An 18,935-nucleotide genomic window follows, 5' to 3' on the forward strand; every position below is an offset into this window, starting at 1 on the left:
TTCTACTATGCATATTAACTTTAATGTTACAAATATTCAAATTCTGTGTATAAAAAATGTTGCTACCGAACTCAAAGATTTCCTTCCAGATATGTTAGATAAAAAGCACAATATTATCGTGTATGTTTTGCCTTATTTGTGACCTAAAGTTGCTAGGATGGCATAGGCAGTATTCACTGGATTACATGCTTCATTTTTACAAGATGGAAGACAATATATCACAGCCCATGAGACAAAGAATGAATAGACTCACACAAATACTTTTCCCACAATGAGGGACAAATGAACATCATGGCATGTGTCACAAATGGCACACTGGAATTTCCCTGATTCATGACTCTAACTGCATGGCCTCACATCGATTCTCTCCAAAACACCCCCCCCCCCTGATTTTCCAGGGCTTACCTGTCTGTTTTTCATTGTGGTTGTTTGATTATTATGGCAATACATTCTTATCCCACCTAATATCAAATGTTCTCATCCTAGGACCCACTCCTCAAATCTGAGAAAAACTGGAAAATAAAAACAAACCTCTTTAAATTGTACTCTCTGTTTCTGCAGTTATCATTACATAATTTTGCCTTCCATTTTTCCCATTCAAACCTTTCCATATATCCCTCCTTGCTCTCTTTAAAGTTTATGGTCTCCTTTTTAAAGTTGTTTATATATATATTAAATGAATAAATATAGCCTGCTCAATATGTATGATGTTACTAGTTTCAGGACTGACTGCTATTGGATAAAGAATTCCTGTCTTGTTTCCTAGGGAACACTAGGGAACATTCTCAACATTCTCTCTCTCTCTCTCTCTCTCTCTCTCTCTCTCTCTCTCTCTCTCTCTCTCTGTCTCTCTCTCTCCACTTTATGTCCTGATCACAGACACCCCTCATACAAGTCCTCCTATCATGTAGTCCTTCCCCCAAAACCCCGCCCTTTTCCTCTGAGAAGGAGGATAATTATAAGATGGATAAGTTGATATAAAGCACAGCATTCCCATGTTGGGTCAATAGACCCAAAAAAGCAAAATAACAAGGAGGGCCCAAGGGAGGATGCTTGAATCTTACTCAGGAGGGGAAATAAAATACTCATTGGAGTTGTATGGAGTGAAAGGGTATAATGGGGAGTGGTGGTGGAGAACAGGTTTCAGAATAGGATCAGATTTAGGAAGACCCAGGGAGAGAGGGCCAGGAGAATGAATGGCAGTCAGGAGTTGGGGGTGGACAACTCTAGGGTGAGTCAGAAACCTGGGATGGTAGAGGCACCATGAAGGTGACTCTAGCTGAGAACCTAGCAGTGGGAGCTATGGGGCCTGAAATGACAACTTTCTTTAGCCAGGCAGTACTCTCAGTAAAGGGATGAGGACACCAACCCACCCACAAAAAATTTGACCTAGGCAATTTTCTCTCCTACAATGAGGACAGGGACGAAAATAGACCAAAGACAGGGGAAGTGGAAAACCATTGACTGGCTCAACTTGAGACCCAGCAAGAATTCTTGACACTATCAATGATACTCTGTTAAGATTGCAGACAGATGCCTAGCAACTCTGAGAGGCTCCACCCACAGCAGCTGATAGAGATAGATGCAGAGACTCATAGCCAAACTTTTGAAGGAGCATAGGAAATTTTGTGGCAGAGTTGGGGGGAAGAATAAGAGATCTGGAGGGGATTGGGACTCCATAAGAAGACCAACAGAGTCAAATAACCTGGACCCTTGTGGGCATCCAGAGAGTGGACCACCAACTAAACAGCATACATGGGTTGGACCTAGGACAACCCCCCCCACACACACACCCTGCCTATATGTTGCAGATGAGCCACTTGATCTTCATGAGGGTCCCTAAACAACTGGAGTGGGGGCTAGTCCCTGACTTTGTTGCCTGTCTGTAGATCATGTTCCCCTAACTGAGCTATCTTGTCTGACTTCAGTGGAGAAGGGTGCTCCTAGTCTTGCAGTGACTTGATGTGCCAGGGTGGGTTGGTACTCAGCATTTTTTTAGAACCCTGTTATTTTGAGTTGAGTCTTGGGTCAGCTTTCTCAGTTCACTTTAGCAGTCCTATTGGTGTTTTTCTTTAGCTCACGTTTAGGCAAATATGTTGGTAATCCTTTATGGGTGTAGCTAATGACAACACTACGATTAACAGTCTCACAGCAAACTCCTTTATCCTCTGGCTCCTACAATATTTCTTCTAAAATGATCCCTAGCTTTTATGAGCTAGAAATGTATTGTAAATATATCAATTCGGGACTGAGCTCCACAGCACTGTATTTCGGTCTGTGGTTTTCTATACTGGTCTCAATCTTTTGTGTGTTTTTTGAACACAAAAAGGACATTCATCTGAACAGCTCACAGCTTTTTGAAAGAGGAAGGAAAAAGTTCTTGTTCCCTGCATTTTGAGAAGTTTTCCTAAGCTTGGTAGAAGAAAGTTGCACTTGATAAAATTTATTCTCAACCACTTACTTGATATCACACAAATCTGTGGGATTGGTTTATTCATTCTGTAATTGTTGATTTAATTGATCTCTTTGACTACTGAAAAGTGAAATTCCACTCCTGTGTTTGAGTGACAGGGAGTAAAGTGTCTCTCGGCACTTCTTACGTTGTCTCCTCTGTATGACCTGCACAAGTTGGTTTAAGCTGTCATGTACCTAAAGTCTTACTACACAATTTTATGGTTGCATTTCTTCAACATCGGTTTTTCTCTTAACAGTAATAATGACACGTATTCCATTATCAGAAAACCAAGCTGTACAAATCCCTAAAGGATGCTTCCCTAGACAAATAATAACAATTCTCCCTGGCAGCTGACAGTTTGAATAGATAATAACACATTTCCAATGTGAGTGCGCATTTCCCATATCCACGCAAATGAGATATTTCTGTGTTCTGATAGTGTTCAGTGATTCCTAAGCAGCTGTGCTGAGGCAGATGCTAAACAACTGCACAATGATCACCCAAGATGATTTAGAAATTGAAGTTCCAAGCAGCTCAGTAATCTGGGGTATAGTTACAAAACTTCTTGTTAGATTTGCCGAGCAACTCTGATGGAAGACAATGTTGAGAGCCTCTACTGTCAACCAGGGACGTTGGTTTGTTATTCATAATATCTTATTGTTCTATCATTTAACATATTATTCTCATGAATTTCAAGCTTCCCAAGCTGGTACTGATGTAATCTCAGATATACAATTTAATTTCTTAATACTATATTTTTTTCCATTTACAGGTGTTATTAAAATATTTCTAAAATATTTAGTATGATGTCAGCAGCAAGAAATTGCTTTTTTAATTAACAAGAACTTTGGTTTTAAATCTTCAACCATTTATTAAAGAACCCTATTAATTGAAGATGATTTTTTTCCTAGCATGTGTAATACATAAACAGCATGCATCTGTTTGCTGCTGCATCTCAGAGTCTCTTAGATAAGACTCTTAAAGATCAATAATAAAAACTAATATGCACAGATCACAGCCTAAAATTAAGATGTAAAGTGCATGACACATAGAGGAAAACACATTTTTTTAAGCTTAAAGATGTTAGATTTGGCAATTCTTTCTTGCATATTAAAAGAGAAGAAACATAGAAGGAAAAAAAAATAAATAGCTGTTGAGGATGAGCCTGGTGCTGTATGTATGTTGATGCTAATTCTGCTCTCCTGGGAGGGGTTGAATACAAGGAGTAAGTCATAATCAGGTGACTTCTTGTGATCCAATCTCCTAATGAATAAAGGAGCCAATCACTGGGTAGTAGGCGGGACTTCTGGGTTGTAGAGGGGAAGAGAGGAAGCAGTAGAGAGGTCCTTTTTCGGACAGTGATAGTGTGAGGACAAGCTACGAGTGTCTCCTGTATCAGGATTTCAATGGCAGATCCCTCAGGATTTACCACTGGAGGATTTAGATTAAGTAAGGCTTGCCAGATTAGGATTTCAGTTGTTGTGCCCAGCGATTGAGTTACTGTTGTTTCTAAACTAAGTTTGTGTTGAGTTTTCCTTCACACAGCTTGTTCAAGAGAGAAAGGTATGGCAGCAAAGCATGGGTTTGCCTGAGGGTGCACCATATAGGCCGAGGAGGATAGGAAGCATGGGGTTGGCGTGGTAGCGACCTGAGAGTGTGAACTTATTGAGCTGGGTAGAGAGATTGTGGAGTTCTGAGTCTGAGTCTCCATGAGATAAAAACAGGATGGCCATTGCCTGCCAGTACATGGCTGGTCATACCGCAGGGGCAGACAGTTGCTGGTACAAGCAGTGGACCATGCTGGTTCATCTTTCTTAATATTTTCCACAACAAATAGCCTATTTTAAAATTTTAAAACAGTTTACAGGAAAGGGCACACTCAGTATAATAACAAGATAGCCCACAGATGGAAGCAAGTATTTTCAAAGTATATGTTTAATAAATGATTAACACTCAATATATACAAAATCCCTATAATTCATATTTTATTCTAATTGCTAGCTTACTAAAATAATTGGTAAATTTGCTAAATTACTTAAAAATTTACTACTAATCACTAAAACCAACAGTAAAAGGTTTATTACCTTCCTCTCCTCTAATGAAATCCACACAACAACCTCTTATTTCACTTTCTGCTATCCTTACTCAGATTTTTTTTTTAATCTTCCTTGCCATTTCTAAAATTCAGTAGATCAACTTTCCACTTTGAAGGAGTAACTCACATTTGTACTATGCGTTCTCTAATATGTCTTTCAGGTCTTGACACAAATCATACTGTGTACCATTTCCATTCTGCAAAATGCCTTGACCTTCCATTCTTAAAGTAGTCGACATTTTCTTTTGCCTAACAGCATCTTAAATGGTTCTTTAAAAGCTTTATTGAATTTAGTGATAGTGATGCATGCCTTTAATCCCGGGGATGAGAAGGCAGAGGCAGGGGGATCTTTGTCAGTTCAAGGCCATTCTGGTCTACAAAATGGGTTTCAGGACCGCACAGAGAAACACTGTCTTGGAAAAAAAAATCCTTATCAGAATTGTAGAATTTTGCATCCTGTTTGTGCCTCATTCTGCTATTCTCTTAGTTTGCCACTGTTCCTGTGATAAAGACCATTACTAAATGCAAGACAGGGAAGAAAGAGTTGATTTGGCTTACATGACCTCATTACAATAGATAATTGAGGGAAGTCAGAGCAGAAACTCAGAGCAGGAACCTAAACTTAGGGATTGTATTAGGGACTATGTAAAATTCTATTTACTGGCTTTAATCGTAATGACTGGTGTTTATAGCTTACCATTTTATACAACCCAGGCCACTTGCCCACAGTGATGGACTGAACTCACTGGTAATGATGGACTGAGCCCTCATGCACAACTACTAATCAAAAAAAAAAAAAAAAAAAAAAAAAAAAAAAAAAGCCTCACAGACTTGCCCAAAGACCAATGAGATGGATGCATTTTCTCAACTAAAATTCCCTCTCTCACATAATTCCCTGGTGCAAGTCAACAAAATCTAACCAGCCCACATGACTGGCACATAAGCTACTAATCTACATGGAATTCACAGAACAAAATTGTTATTTTGCATTATTTTATTCTATCCACAGGATGAAATAGCCTTGCCTTAATTAACAAAAAGAAAAGTTTAGAAGACATAAGATAACAGTCAATTAGGAAATCAAAAACATACACTAAGTTGTAGACAATCATAGTCTTTTCTCCCTCACGTGACGGGCCATGTCCTTTGAGTGAGAACATGATTACAGCTGAAGTCAAATGCTGAAGAAGAAGTCAGACATAAATACAATATTCTGATTATGTTACGAAGAGATGAATTATATACACGACAAAGTGATTGCTTTGATACTACCCAGGGTAAAATTATCCCAGCACAAGTCTGTGTTATTCAATTCTTTTGTCATCTTTAATAATAAAACTTGTACGTTTGTAAAGTTAAGAAAAAAAAAATATTGCCATCATTTCAGGCAGAATGATCCTCCCAGTGCTGAGAAGTGCCTCAGCTCAGCCCACTTGGACCTCTTCAGACACAGCTTATTTTCCATCTTAAAGACTGTAAGATGAAAAATGCACATAAAGCTGTGCCTGTTGCTCCCTAGGCAACGTTTAAAACACAGAGACTGCGTAACTGAAAGACGAAACTCGGTATTCTCTTTACATATTCTTATCCTGCAATATCTTTTGAAGTTTCATGCGTTATGCAAATGTTGAAAACTATAGTGCTCCTTTTCTTTAAAGTCATTTTATTTGAACTCGTTGTAATAAAAATCTACACCACTGTATGCATACTTGTCCTGTTACACAGAAAACAAATGTACTATAGCCCATTGCCTTAGGTTAACAACCCTAATAAGATCTTAAAAATTTGCCTCAATTTTTTTTTTAACCAGGAAGTCCTAAAGTCATACACTTTTTCAAAATTTTTAACTGTTCCTCCAATCTTCACTAATATAGAGTGTTTGGTGTTCATTGCTTTACTTTTTACATTATATTTGTGTATGCATGGGGGATTGTGTATGTAAGTGTCTGTTCAGATGTCACCAGAGGCAGTAAATCCTCATGGATATAGAGTTACAGGGAGCTACAGCACAGCCCAGGTGGGAGCTGGGATTCAAGTCCAGGTTCTCTGAGAGAGCAATATTCCCTCATAACCACTGAGCCTTCCCTCTGGCCTCCTTAACACTCATTTCTTAAGGGACATGTTATGCTGAAGCTTTTTGAATTGTTTACTTGTAATGTTCTTTGAACAACTGTCTCTATAAATGCCTTGCATACTTTAAACTGGAGGATAGGTTTTCTACTGTTCAATGTGAAGAAACTTTGTATATTTTAGATTCAAGTCTTATATTAACATCTAACTTTTAATCTTTATTGGTAGCTAATAAAATATAGTGTAAGATTGTTTTTCTTTTGTTAACAATGTATACCACAGAGATAGAATTTATAATTTTAATTAAATTGATCTTGTTGTTTTCTCCACTGGTTTTACTTTATTTTGTATCTGAATAGTCATTATGAAATATTGCTCATTAATAACCTGTGTATTTACCTGGGAAGAGTATGCTTCTCGTTTTCTTCCTGCACTCAAAAAGAGTTTGGAGTTAATCCTTTAATGGTATAAGAAGAGAATGGTGAGCTTTTGGCATGAGTATCCTGAAGTTCCAGGATCCTGTGTTCTGACGGCAGGAGTATATCCTTTGTGCAGTGTTACAAATACAGGTGGCAATGCTTCCGTGGATCTGTTTCTGAGCTGCTTTCTCCTTTCCAAAGTCCAGTGTGTTCACTATTTTTCCACAATATCTTGATTAGTGTATCTTAGTGCTAGCTCTTAAAATAGGGAGGTATGGTTGTTCCAATATTTTATTTTTTTTTAGTTAATATATGTTGGCTAATTAAAGTCATTTGTAACATGAAAAATAAATATTAAAAATCTTTTCCTCTAGAATCAGGAATTTTCCAAAGTCATAGCACATATAGTTTTAATGAACTATAGTCTTTTCAACAACAACAAAAAAAACTATACACAACTAAAAAAATAAATAATAAATTTAATTATATTAGATGTGAAAAATAAATATTAATCTAGTACTATGAATTAATGAAAATTATTAATATTTACTTTTACTTTCACAGTTTTCTTGCAACAGTGATAAAATGATCTGAAACTCTACATTATAAGTATTAATTAATCCTTAACACTTATTTTTCTTAACACAAAAGGAGAACATCTAGATTATTAATGATATTTTCTAGTCAGGACAATTGAAAATAAACCATTAAAACAACAAATATACTTAAATATTTAAATGAGATGATTAGTTTCCTTTAGAAAACTCTTAAGGCAATTCATTGACACTGTAAAAAAAATTCTCTTAAGTTGGAGGGCGGCCGGCAGGCGGGCAGGCAGGCAATCGGGCAATGATACAGGCAGAAGGCAGGGGAGACAACATTCAGTTGGTCTGGCTGTTGCTAGACGTCAGTGCACAGTTCAGCGCTGGCTGCGGTGCAGAGGCCAAGGCTGATAGAATGTTGGCTACCTTGTCCTCACCCTCCTGCTCTAGCTGAAGCCCGCTGGGTCCCAGACCCACTGTTCCGGCATGACCACAGACTGCGGGGATTTGCAGAAGCTGGTGCGTGATCTTCTGCCCTCTGAAGTCGGAGGCCTCCTAAAACCAGCCGCCATCCATGTCAACAATGAGATCAGCCTGGGCGAAGCTGAAGTCTATGGCTTTGACTATGACTACACACAGGCTCAGGATGCAGATGTGCTGCACCCTGAGATCTTCACTGCTGCCTGGGCCATACTGATTGAAAACTACCTAAGTACCCTGAGGGGATTTGGAAGTGTGATTATGACCCCAGCTTTGCCATCCATAGCCTCCGATATTACATTAAGTAGAGCCTTTGGATGAAAATGGGTGCTTTTCATTATATACAAGAAGGAACAGACTACAGGGGCATCCAGCCTTGCCTAATGATGAACTGATTGATCTATATGGAGACACCCACTATAGCAGATGAGAGGCTATTAGGGCAAGGAGCCTTCTATAAAACAGTTCATGGACATCTCACTCTCAGAGATGGCAGTGGTGTCTTGTGTGGTGGACTACTTTCTGAGTCACAGCCTGAAGTTTGACCAAGTACACCTCAAGGTGTCCAAGCCTCCGGGATATATGCATAAAGCGCCCTGTATACCAGCAAGACATGGAGAAACACGTCATGATGAGAGAGAAAACATTTGCAGTCCTGAGCTGCCTGGTAACCCATGGAAAAGAACTGTTTTTCTCATCACCAACAGTCCTTTCAATTTTGTGGATGAAGGCACGTGGCACATGGTGGGTCCCAGTTGGTGCCATCTCTTCTAAGTGGTCACTGTCTAGTCATACAAGCCCAACTTTTTCACCAACCAGCACAAGCCTTTTCAAAGGCTTGATAAGAAGGAGTCACTCCATTGGGACCATATCACTTGCTGAGAAAACGTCAAGATTTATCGCCAGAGAAATCTGTTTAATTTTCTTCCTCTGACAGAATGGGGAGGACCTTGAGTGTTCTACCTCTATAGTGACCTGGTGGATCTTATGCACACAGGAGCCATAATCCCTCAGCTAGAGTGTGAGATCTGCAAAATCAACACAACAGTGCATGCACTCATTGACCTAGCAGCAGGCTCTCACTGGGCTGCTAGAGTGCAAGCAGGCTTACAGATGCAGAGTAGGTACTGACAACCTGGGTGAAGGAGCAACAAGAAATGAGATTCATCACATAGACCCTGTTCAATGCTCAGTTTGGGAGCATTTTTAGTACTTTCTACAACACTACCTACTTCCCCACATACCTTGTGTGCCTCTATGACCTCTTCATGACCACTCTCACCTGTTTGCACAACTACCTTGTAGATTTCACTCTACACCCATGCCACACACTCCTGCAGCATGAAGCATGCTCTGGATGGACCAGCTGTGCACCTGCTTCATGAAGACATGTTCTTTGGTGACATGGACCACATCCACTGAGGACACATTTATTATCCTGGACAGATCATCCATCCACCCTTTCAGCCCCATCCACCTTGACAAGCAACAAAAGAGAAATCTGCCTTAAATAAATAAACAAATAAACAATTAAATTAATTAAATCTCAAATGTAAAAATGTGACAACTGACAAGTTTTCAATCACAAAAAGTATTTCAAGCATCTACTGAAATAAATTTTAATGTGACTTTTACTTTTCCCATTAATGTATTTAGTTGTTCATTTTTCAGCCTGATCTCTGCCCCCTCTCCTAGTCCCCCCCCCCATAGTCCCTTATTCTATCCCCTCTCTTCTTCTCCTCTGAAAGGATATAAGCTTCCCCAAACACAGTATCCTTCTACCCTGGGGAACCAAGTCTCTGAAAGATTAGGCACATCTTCTCTCATTGAGGCCAAACAAGGCATCCCAGTTAGAGGAACTGATTCAACAGACATACAAGAGCCATAGAGGCGTCTCCACTTCCAGTTGTAAGGGGACCCACACATGACTGAAATTCACATATGCTACATTTGTGCTGGGGTGTTGGCTGAGTCTGTGTATAGTGTTTGGTCGGTGACTTAGTCTCTGAGAGTCTAAGGGTCTAGGTTAGTTGATTCTCTTGCTCTTCCTGTGGAGTTCCTATCACCTTTAGGGCTGCCAGTCCTTTCCCCAACACATCGATAATATTTGGTTGTGTGTCTCCACGTATGTTTCAGTCATCTCCTAAGTGGAGCCTCTCAGAGGACAGTTATGCTAGGCTCCTGTCTGCAAGTGTAGCATAGTATCATTAATAGTGTCAGAGATTGGTGCTTGCCTGTGGGATGGGTCTCAGGTAGGACAGGTTATTGGTTGGCTAGTCCCTCAGTTTATGCTCCATCTTTGATCTCGCATTTCTTGAAGATAGGAAAAAATGGAGGTCAAAAGTTTTGTGGGTGGGTTGATGTCCTTATTCTTCAGCATCCTGCCTGGTTAGAGAAGGTCGCCTCTTCAGGTTCCATATCCCCACTGCAATTCAGCTAAGGTTCCCCCACATTGATTTCTAGGGGTCTCCCCAATCCCAGATATCTGGTACTTCCTAGAGATGCTCCTCCCCCCCCCCAGGTCCATATTGGTATTCATTCTCCTGTCCCTCTGGCCCTCTCTCCTGTCTCTTACATCTCATATGATCACCATAGATTAAAGTTGAACTTCAACAGCATAGGGAACAACAAATATTGTTCTTCTGGGTCACACAGGTGAAAGGTGTCTCTCTAAAGCAGACATGGGAAAGAATGTTTTCCTGAAGCAGACATCAGTTAAAGGATGTTCTGATATAGCAAACATGTGGAAGGACCTGTGATGAAGCAATATAAATATGACCCTGAAGATAGACAGAGACCTGGACTGAAGCTTCTGAGTTGAATTTGATGTTTGTAATAGGACCGAATTGCTGACAAAGAATATTGAGCATGCCCTCAAAGAACTATTGCTAAACCACAACTGCCATATCTAATAAGTTTTTTTCTGCCTCTACCTCAGGTGAGTAGAGGGCAAGAGGAAATGTTGAGCCCTTATTAAAATAGACTGCAAAACATTTACACCTACACTGAGATTCCATCTTAACCTACCAAAATGGCTAAGACTAAAACCTCAATGGGGAGGATTTAGAGGAAGGGGAACACTCCTCCATTGTTTGTGTGAGTGCAAAATTTTACAACCACTCTGGAAAATCAATTTGTCAGTTTCTCAGGAAATTGTAAATTGTATACCTGAAGTCCCAGCTATATCACTCCAGGGCATATACTCAAAAGATGCTCCAAATACAACAAAGACATATACTTGACCATGTTCATAGCATCCTGAAAACCTTTTTCCAGCCCTTTACTTTGAGGTAGTTTCTAGCTTTGTTGATATGATTTTCCTTGTATGCAGTAGAATGGTGGATCCTGTTTGTGTATACACTTTCTTAGCCTGTGTCTTTTTATTGGTGAATTGAGTCCATTGATGTTGAGAGATATTATTCACCAATGATTGTTAGTTCTTCTTATTTTGATGTTGGTGGTGATAGTGTGTGTGTGTGTGTGTGTGTGTGTGTGTGTGTGTATTTAGGTTTTGTCATAGAATAACTTGGTTTCTCTATCTATGGTGATTGAGAGTTTTGCTGTGTATATTAGTCTAGGCTGACAGTGTGGTCACTTGGGGTCTGCAAGACATCTCCCCTGGACCTTCTGTCATTTACAGTCTCTGTTGAGCAATCAGATATAATTCTAATAGCCTGCCTTTATAAATTACTTGGCCTTTTCCCCTTACACTTTTCAATATTCTTTCTTTGTTCTGTATATTTAGTGTTTTATGTTGGGAGCCGCGCCCACATTCGCCGTTACAAGATGGCGCTGACAGCTGTGTTCTAAGTGGTAAACAAATAATCTGCGCATGTGCCGAGGGTGGTTCTTCACTCCATGTGCTCTGCCTTCCTCGTGACGTCAACTCGGCCGATGGGCTGCAGCCAATCAGGGAGTGACACGTCCTAGGCGAAGGAAAATTCTCCTTAATAGGGACGGGGTTTCGTTTTCTCGCTCTCTCTTGCTTCTTGCACTCTGGCTCCTGAAGATGTAAGCAATAAAGCTTTGCCGCAGAAGATTCTGGTCTGTGGTGTTCTTCCTGGCCGGGCGTGAGAACGCGTCTAATAACAGTTGGTGCTGAAACCCGGCGCGCGCTCAACTGGCCAGGAAGAACGACGCTGCTACAGGATCCTTCTGCACACATTTATTCAGTCCTGTTTCTTCTTTCTCCATATATCTCCCTTGTTTATATCTCCCTTGTTTATATATCTCCCCCCTTGTTTTTATATCTCCCTTGTTTTTATATCTCCCTTGTTTTTATATCTCCCTTGTTTTTATATCTCCCCCGAACCCTGGGCCTCTCACTCCTTTTATACTCTCTCTCATCCACGAACCGCAGGCCACGCCCCCTCGCCAGTCACGAGGCTTCAGCTAATCAGGGCAGCAAGGGCAAATCTCCACCAAATTGGATTCACCTGTATCCTGGTACACCTGCGCAGCACTCAAGATGTTTGTGTCTTATATGAGGAAGTCAGGTGCAAGTCATATGACTTAGCTGCAGTCCCTGGCGCCTTTGGGACTGCCGCCACACCCGCTCCCCACAATTCCCCCTTTTTTCTTTTTTGGCAGAGAGAATGTCTGTAGATAGCCCCTCGCAACCATGCCCCTTACCTGTCTTTGGGAGACAAACAGCATTGGTTTGATCCCTGTCTTAGGTTGGTGACATGCCCAGGGAGTCTTATCACTGACTACCTCTCAATCATGCCAAGCCACTCCTGGGGAGATTGTGTTTTGCTTGCGGCAGGTGCATCAAAAGGCCAGGATGTTAATTAATCTATGGCCAGCTCTTAATTGCTGCAAGCAAGCCTCATGGGTGAAGGTAGAGGTCTGATCCCCAGTGTGCAAGCATAGGGGCCCTACACAAAACCATCCCTTAGGCTCATCACCCAGAGAGGTCTTGGCCAGCTCCCGTGTCATTTTTCCTGGGGGAAGGGAACTAGGACACTGAACCTTCATGCAATCAGACGTGCCTTCCACAGGATGCCAACAGCAAGCTATCCTCTGTGCAGTGCTTAGCCTCGCACCCCACGGCATAACGCAGCATAATTTCTTTTAGAGCGGCAAACCGAATCTGAGGAGATTGTCCCGCCTCCACTGCAGCAAAAGCCTATGCTACCATGGCAAAAGTGCGGGCCTGCACACTCTGCACCTAACACATGTGCCAAACACACAACACACACACACACTATAACAAGCATACATCCCAGGGCTCTCATCCCCGCTCATCTTCTCTGAAGCAAGGGATAGATAGCCAGAGGGGCTATCTCTTTAAGGGAAATTCAGGGATCAAAAAGCGTGGAAAAATTTGAATGTCATGTCGAGCTGGTATCGGCTTCTGGAATACCGAAAGGATCTCCCATCTCGGCTCCATCGTTTGTGCTTGTGGGACCATCCACCACATCCACAGGGGCAACTGGATCAGGAGCCTCATTCTTGCAGCGTCTCACCAATCTCTCTGGCACCCAAAGAGGTTCCGTCTGGTCCTGTGGAAACACACAAACAGACCCTCTCGCCCACGTCAACACCTGATCTACTCGATCCCCAGGGGGGGATGGACACAATACCTCGTGGTGATGAGACCATAACCTCAATCACCTGTGTGTCCATCTGGGGAGTCAATATGAGAGTCAAGTTTTCACTGCTGAGGAGGCATAGGGAGGAGGCACAGAAGCTAATTCGCCTTCCTCCTCCACCTCGGCTCTTTTATTTTGTCCTTTCTGTCCACCTGATAACACTGTGTCTCCTTTCTTTTTCCTTTTTCTTTTTAAGCCCTTTTCCTCTTCCGACATACTTTCTTGTTGCTCTGTAAGGATTTTCTGACCTGTCTTGACTGCCTCTACACACAGTTTCAAACAGTAACAGAGTCCATATATCAGAACAAACAAGACCAAAACTATCAGACCTACCCACAAAGGGTCAATGGGAGAAAAAAGCATAACTACACAGCGAGGATCTATTGATCACTACACTGAGGTTATCATAGTTCCTTAACTTGTCCCCAAACCGGGAACCTTAACTTGTCCCAAAACCAGGAACCTTAACTTGTCCCAAAGCCTGCTTCCTGGCAACTTTATATTCGCCTCTATTTTATCCGAGGTCCTTCCCAAACTCCTGGGTTACTTTGTGCCTACTTCCTGGCAACTTTATGCTCACCTCTATTTTATCCGAGGTCCTTCCTAAACTCCTGGGGTCGCAAGTTTCACTCACCGTGAACTTACCCTGCCAGCAACCACTGACTGCTGAAAGTTCTGAACTCGGCGGGGGAGTCGGTTCCCCGTACGGGCCACCAATTGCCACGTCTGCTCTCGACCAGCAAGAACGACGCGACCACCAGTCCTTCTAACAACAGTTTATTCAGTCTTCATCTTTCTTCTTTCTCTTCATCAGTACCGTTCCCCAGCTGAAGAGTTCTGAATCCACGCCAGATCCTTCTCAACAGTCTGTTTTATGAGAACCTTTATTAACCCCTTCTTCCCCGTTATGCAGTTCTGAATCCTCCCTGTAGCAGGGGGTCTTCGCTCATGCCTGAAGATGTTTCTTTTCCCGGGTTTCTCGTCCCGTCCCGGGTTTCGGCACCAACTGTTGCGCGCGCTCAACTGGCCAGGAAGAACGACGCTGCTACAGGATCCTTCTGCACACATTTATTCAGTCCTGTTTCTTCTTTCTCCATATATCTCCCTTGTTTATATCTCCCTTGTTTATATATCTCCCCCCTTGTTTTTATATCTCCCTTGTTTTTATATCTCCCTTGTTTTTATATCTCCCTTGTTTTTATATCTCCCCCGAACCCTGGGCCTCTCACTCCTTTTATACTCTCTCTCATCCACGAACCGCAGGCCACGCCCCCTCGCCAGTCACGAGGCTTCAGCTAATCAGGGCAGCAAGGGCAAATCTCCACCAAATTGGATTCACCTGTATCCTGGTACACCTGCGCAGCACTCAAGATGTTTGTGTCTTATATGAGGAAGTCAGGTGCAAGTCATATGACTTAGCTGCAGTCCCTGGCGCCTTTGGGACTGCCGCCACACCCGCTCCCCACAGTTTTAGTTATTATGAACCAAGGGATTTTCTTTTCTTTTTTTTAAGTATCTTTTATTAGGTATTTTTCTCATTTACCTTTCCAAGGCTATACCAAAAGTCCCCCATACCCTACCTCCCACTCCCCTACCCACCCACTCCCACTTTTTGGCCCTGGCATTCCCATGTACTGGGGCATATAAAGTTTGCAAGTCCAATGGGCCTCTCTTTCCAGTGATGGCCAACTAGGCCATCTTTTGATACATATGCAGCTAGAGTCAAGAACTCCGGGGTACTGGTTAGTTCATAATGTTGTTCTACCTATAGGGTTGTAGATCCCTTTAGCTCCTTGGGTACTTTCTCTAGCTCCTCCAATGGGGGGCCCTGTGATCCATCCAATAGCTGACTGTGAGCCTCCACTTCTGTGTTTGCTAGGCCCCAGCATAGTCTCACAAGAGACAGCTATATCTGGGTCCTTTCAGCAAAATCTTGCTAGTATATGTCATGGTGTCAGCGTTTGGAAGCTGATCATGGGATGGAACCCTGGATATGGCAGGTTCTAGATGTTCCATCCTTTTGACACAGCTCCAAACTTTGTTTCTGTAACTCCTTCCATGGGTGTTTTGTTCCCATTTCTAAGGAGGGGCAAAGTGTCCACAATTTGGTCTTTGTTCTTCTTGAGTTTCACGTGTTTAGCAATTTGTATCTTATATCTTGGGTATCCTAAGTTTCTGGGCTAATATCCACTTATCAGTGAGTACATATTGTGTGAGTTCCTTTGTGATTAGGTTACCTCAATCCATTTGCCTAGGAATTTGATAAATTCATTCTTTTTAATAGCTGAGTAGTACTCCATTGTGTAAATGTACCACATTTTCTGTATCCATTCCTCTGTTGAGGGGCATCTGGGTTCTTTCCAGCTTCTGGCTATTATAAATAAGGCTGCTATGAACATAGTGGAGCATGTGTCCTTCTTACCGGTTGGAACATCTTCTAGATATATGCTCAGGAGAGGTATTGCAGGATCCTCCGGTAGTACTATATCCAGTTTTCTGAGGAACCACCAGACTGATTTCCAGAGTGGTTGTACAAGCTTGCAATCCCACCAACAATGGAGTAGTGTTCCTCTTTCTCCACATCCTCGCCAGCATCTGCTGTCACCTGGGATTTTCTTTTCTGGTCCAAAATATTTCATGTTTTCTTTTTTTTTTCTTTTTTTTTTTTTTTTTTTGGCTTCTTCTATGTCTATAGCCATACCTGTTTTTAAGTTAGGGAAGTTTTCTTCTACAGTTGTGTAATTTTATGGGACTTTGAACTAGGAATCTTTATCTTCTTCTATTCCATTGCTCTTAGGTTTGGTCTTTTCATAGTTTCCCAAATTTCCTGGATGTTTTATATTAGAAACATTTTAGATCTGGCATTTTGACAGATGTATAAATTTTTTCTATTGTCCCTTTTTGAGATTCTCTTTTTCATTTCATCTAGTCTGTTGGTGATGTTTGTCTCTTTAATTACTGTTTGCTCTCCTCGTTTTTAAATCTCCAGGGATGTCTCCATTTGTGTTTCTTTATTGTTTTTCAGGTTTTGAACAGTTTCATTCATTTCCTTTATCTGCTTGATTTTACCTTGCTGTATTCTTTTAAAGGATTTATTTGTTTCCTCTTTAAAGGTAACGTCCTCTATCATCTTCATCAGATGAGATTTAAGATCATAATACTGCATTTCAGGTATGTTAGGATATCCAGGGCTAGGTTCTGATGCTGACATATTGCATTGAATTTTGTTGATTTTCATTGTATGCCAGCCTTTAGCCATATGGCTGTCTCTGGTATTGTCTGGCCTGGTAGTCACAGGGAGTAGCAGGCCTCTGGAACTATTCTTCTTGGGTGGCAACAGGTCTCCCAGGAGACAGGCAAATCTGTGGTCTGGGTAGTGGAGTACATATACATGACTACAAGTAGTGGTCAGAGAGGAAAATGGAACTCAGAAAGGACAGGGAAGAACTAATAGCTGCTGGGTTAGTTGGAGGCCCAGAAAATTTAGGCCTGGGGCATGGGCTTCCCACCTGCTTGTCCTGGGTGGCACCAGGACTCCTGGGAGTGAAACCAAGCTCTGAGTTGGGGAGTGGAATACAGATTCTCTATTGAAGGTAGGATTTTGTACTGGAAGATGGAGCACAGAAAGGACATTAATGTGGATTTTAAAAACTCATATTTACCTGAAAGCTAGATATCTCTGAGACCCACAACTACTAAACATGATAAAGACAATAAAATAATAATGATATTCTGCTATATTCATAGATGGTGCCTAGTTCAGTTGTTATCAGAAAGATTTCCTACAGTAACTGATGAAAAGAGGTGCAGAAACACATAGCCAAATGTTAGGTAAAGCTTGGGAAATCCTGAGAAAAGAAATAAAAGATGAATAATTACAAATGAATGAAAAGTTGTCCAATAAATTAATCAACAGAAATAAGCATCTTTTATATTTCTGTGTTTGAAAAAATAAAGAGAAATATTACAAAAGTAGATGACATCTTGTAAAACTGATATATAAATTTGGTGTACCTCTGTCAGATGGCTCAATAGAAAGACACTTCCCACCAAACCTGATGACCAGTATTCCATCACCAAAAGCCGGTGTGGAAGGAAAGAAAAGACTCTTATGAGTGGTCCTTCCTTACACATATGATATGGCACACATGCTGAGTCCTGACAACACATATGCAAAAATTCACAAATAAGAATTCAAAAGTTTAAATGTTATATTTACCTTGACTTAACAGAGAATGATTAAATAAAACAATCTTGGAAATAGTTTTTTTATCCTTTGTTCTAGTCTTTCAAAGGAAGCTTGCAATTATACAAAATGAATCAGTACAATCCCGTTACATATGTAGCAGAGGACTGCCTCATCTGACTTCAGTAGGAAGGGAGGTGCTTGGTCCTGTGGAGGCTTGTTTCCCTGGAGAAGGGGAATGCTGGAGGGGTGAACCAGGAGGGTGAGTGTGTGAGTACCCTCTTAGAAGCAAATCGGAGAGGGAAGGGGGAGGAGGTTTTGCAGATGGGAGACAGGAAAGGGGGCTACCATTTAAAATGTAAATAAATGAAATAATTTTTAAAAAGAAATCATACAACATGAAACAATAAAAACATAAAGTACTTTTTACATTTAGTTTGTTCATTACAAAATTATATTACCTATAGATGAAAGTGAATGATCTTCCTATTAGTTTTCTCTTCTTTTACCACTCAATTATTTTTATTATAATAATTTTACTTCCCTTCAGTACATAAGTTTTCACATTAGTTTATCTTTCCCTTGCATTTTATCTTTGATTGACAAAATATTCCTCATTCCAATTATTATATTTTGATTAGTCATTTAAGTGTTTTACAGAAGAGTTTAAGAATATTATATTTTCCCAGGATCATAATGTCTTTCTTTTTTTTTTTTTTTCCATTTTTTATTAGGTATTTAGCTCATTTACATTTCCAATGCTATACCAAAAGTCCCCCTTACCCACCCACCCCCACTCCCCTACCCACCCACTCCCCCCCTTTGGCCATGGCGTTCCCCTGTACCGGGGCACACAAAGTCTGCGTGTCCAATGGGCCTCTCTTTCCAGTGATGGCCGACTAGGCCATCTTTTGATACATATGCAGCTAGAGTCAAGAGCTCAGGGGTACTGGTTAGTTCATAATGTTGTTCCACCTATAGGGTTGAAGATCCCTTTAGCTCCTTGGGTACTTTCTCTAGCTCCTCCATTGGGAGCCCTGTGATCCATCCATTAGCTGACTGTGAGCATCCACTTCTGTGTTTGCTAGGCCCCG

The 18,935-nt window shown here is 41.2% G+C and overlaps 1 pseudogene; it reads left to right on the top strand.

Moving 5' to 3' along the window:
• On the top strand, positions 8,379-9,477 carry Gm18701 (predicted gene, 18701; annotated as a pseudogene).

Source organism: Mus musculus, chromosome 1 (genome assembly GCF_000001635.26).
Source record: "Mus musculus strain C57BL/6J chromosome 1, GRCm38.p6 C57BL/6J".
NCBI lineage: Eukaryota > Metazoa > Chordata > Mammalia > Rodentia > Muridae > Mus > Mus musculus.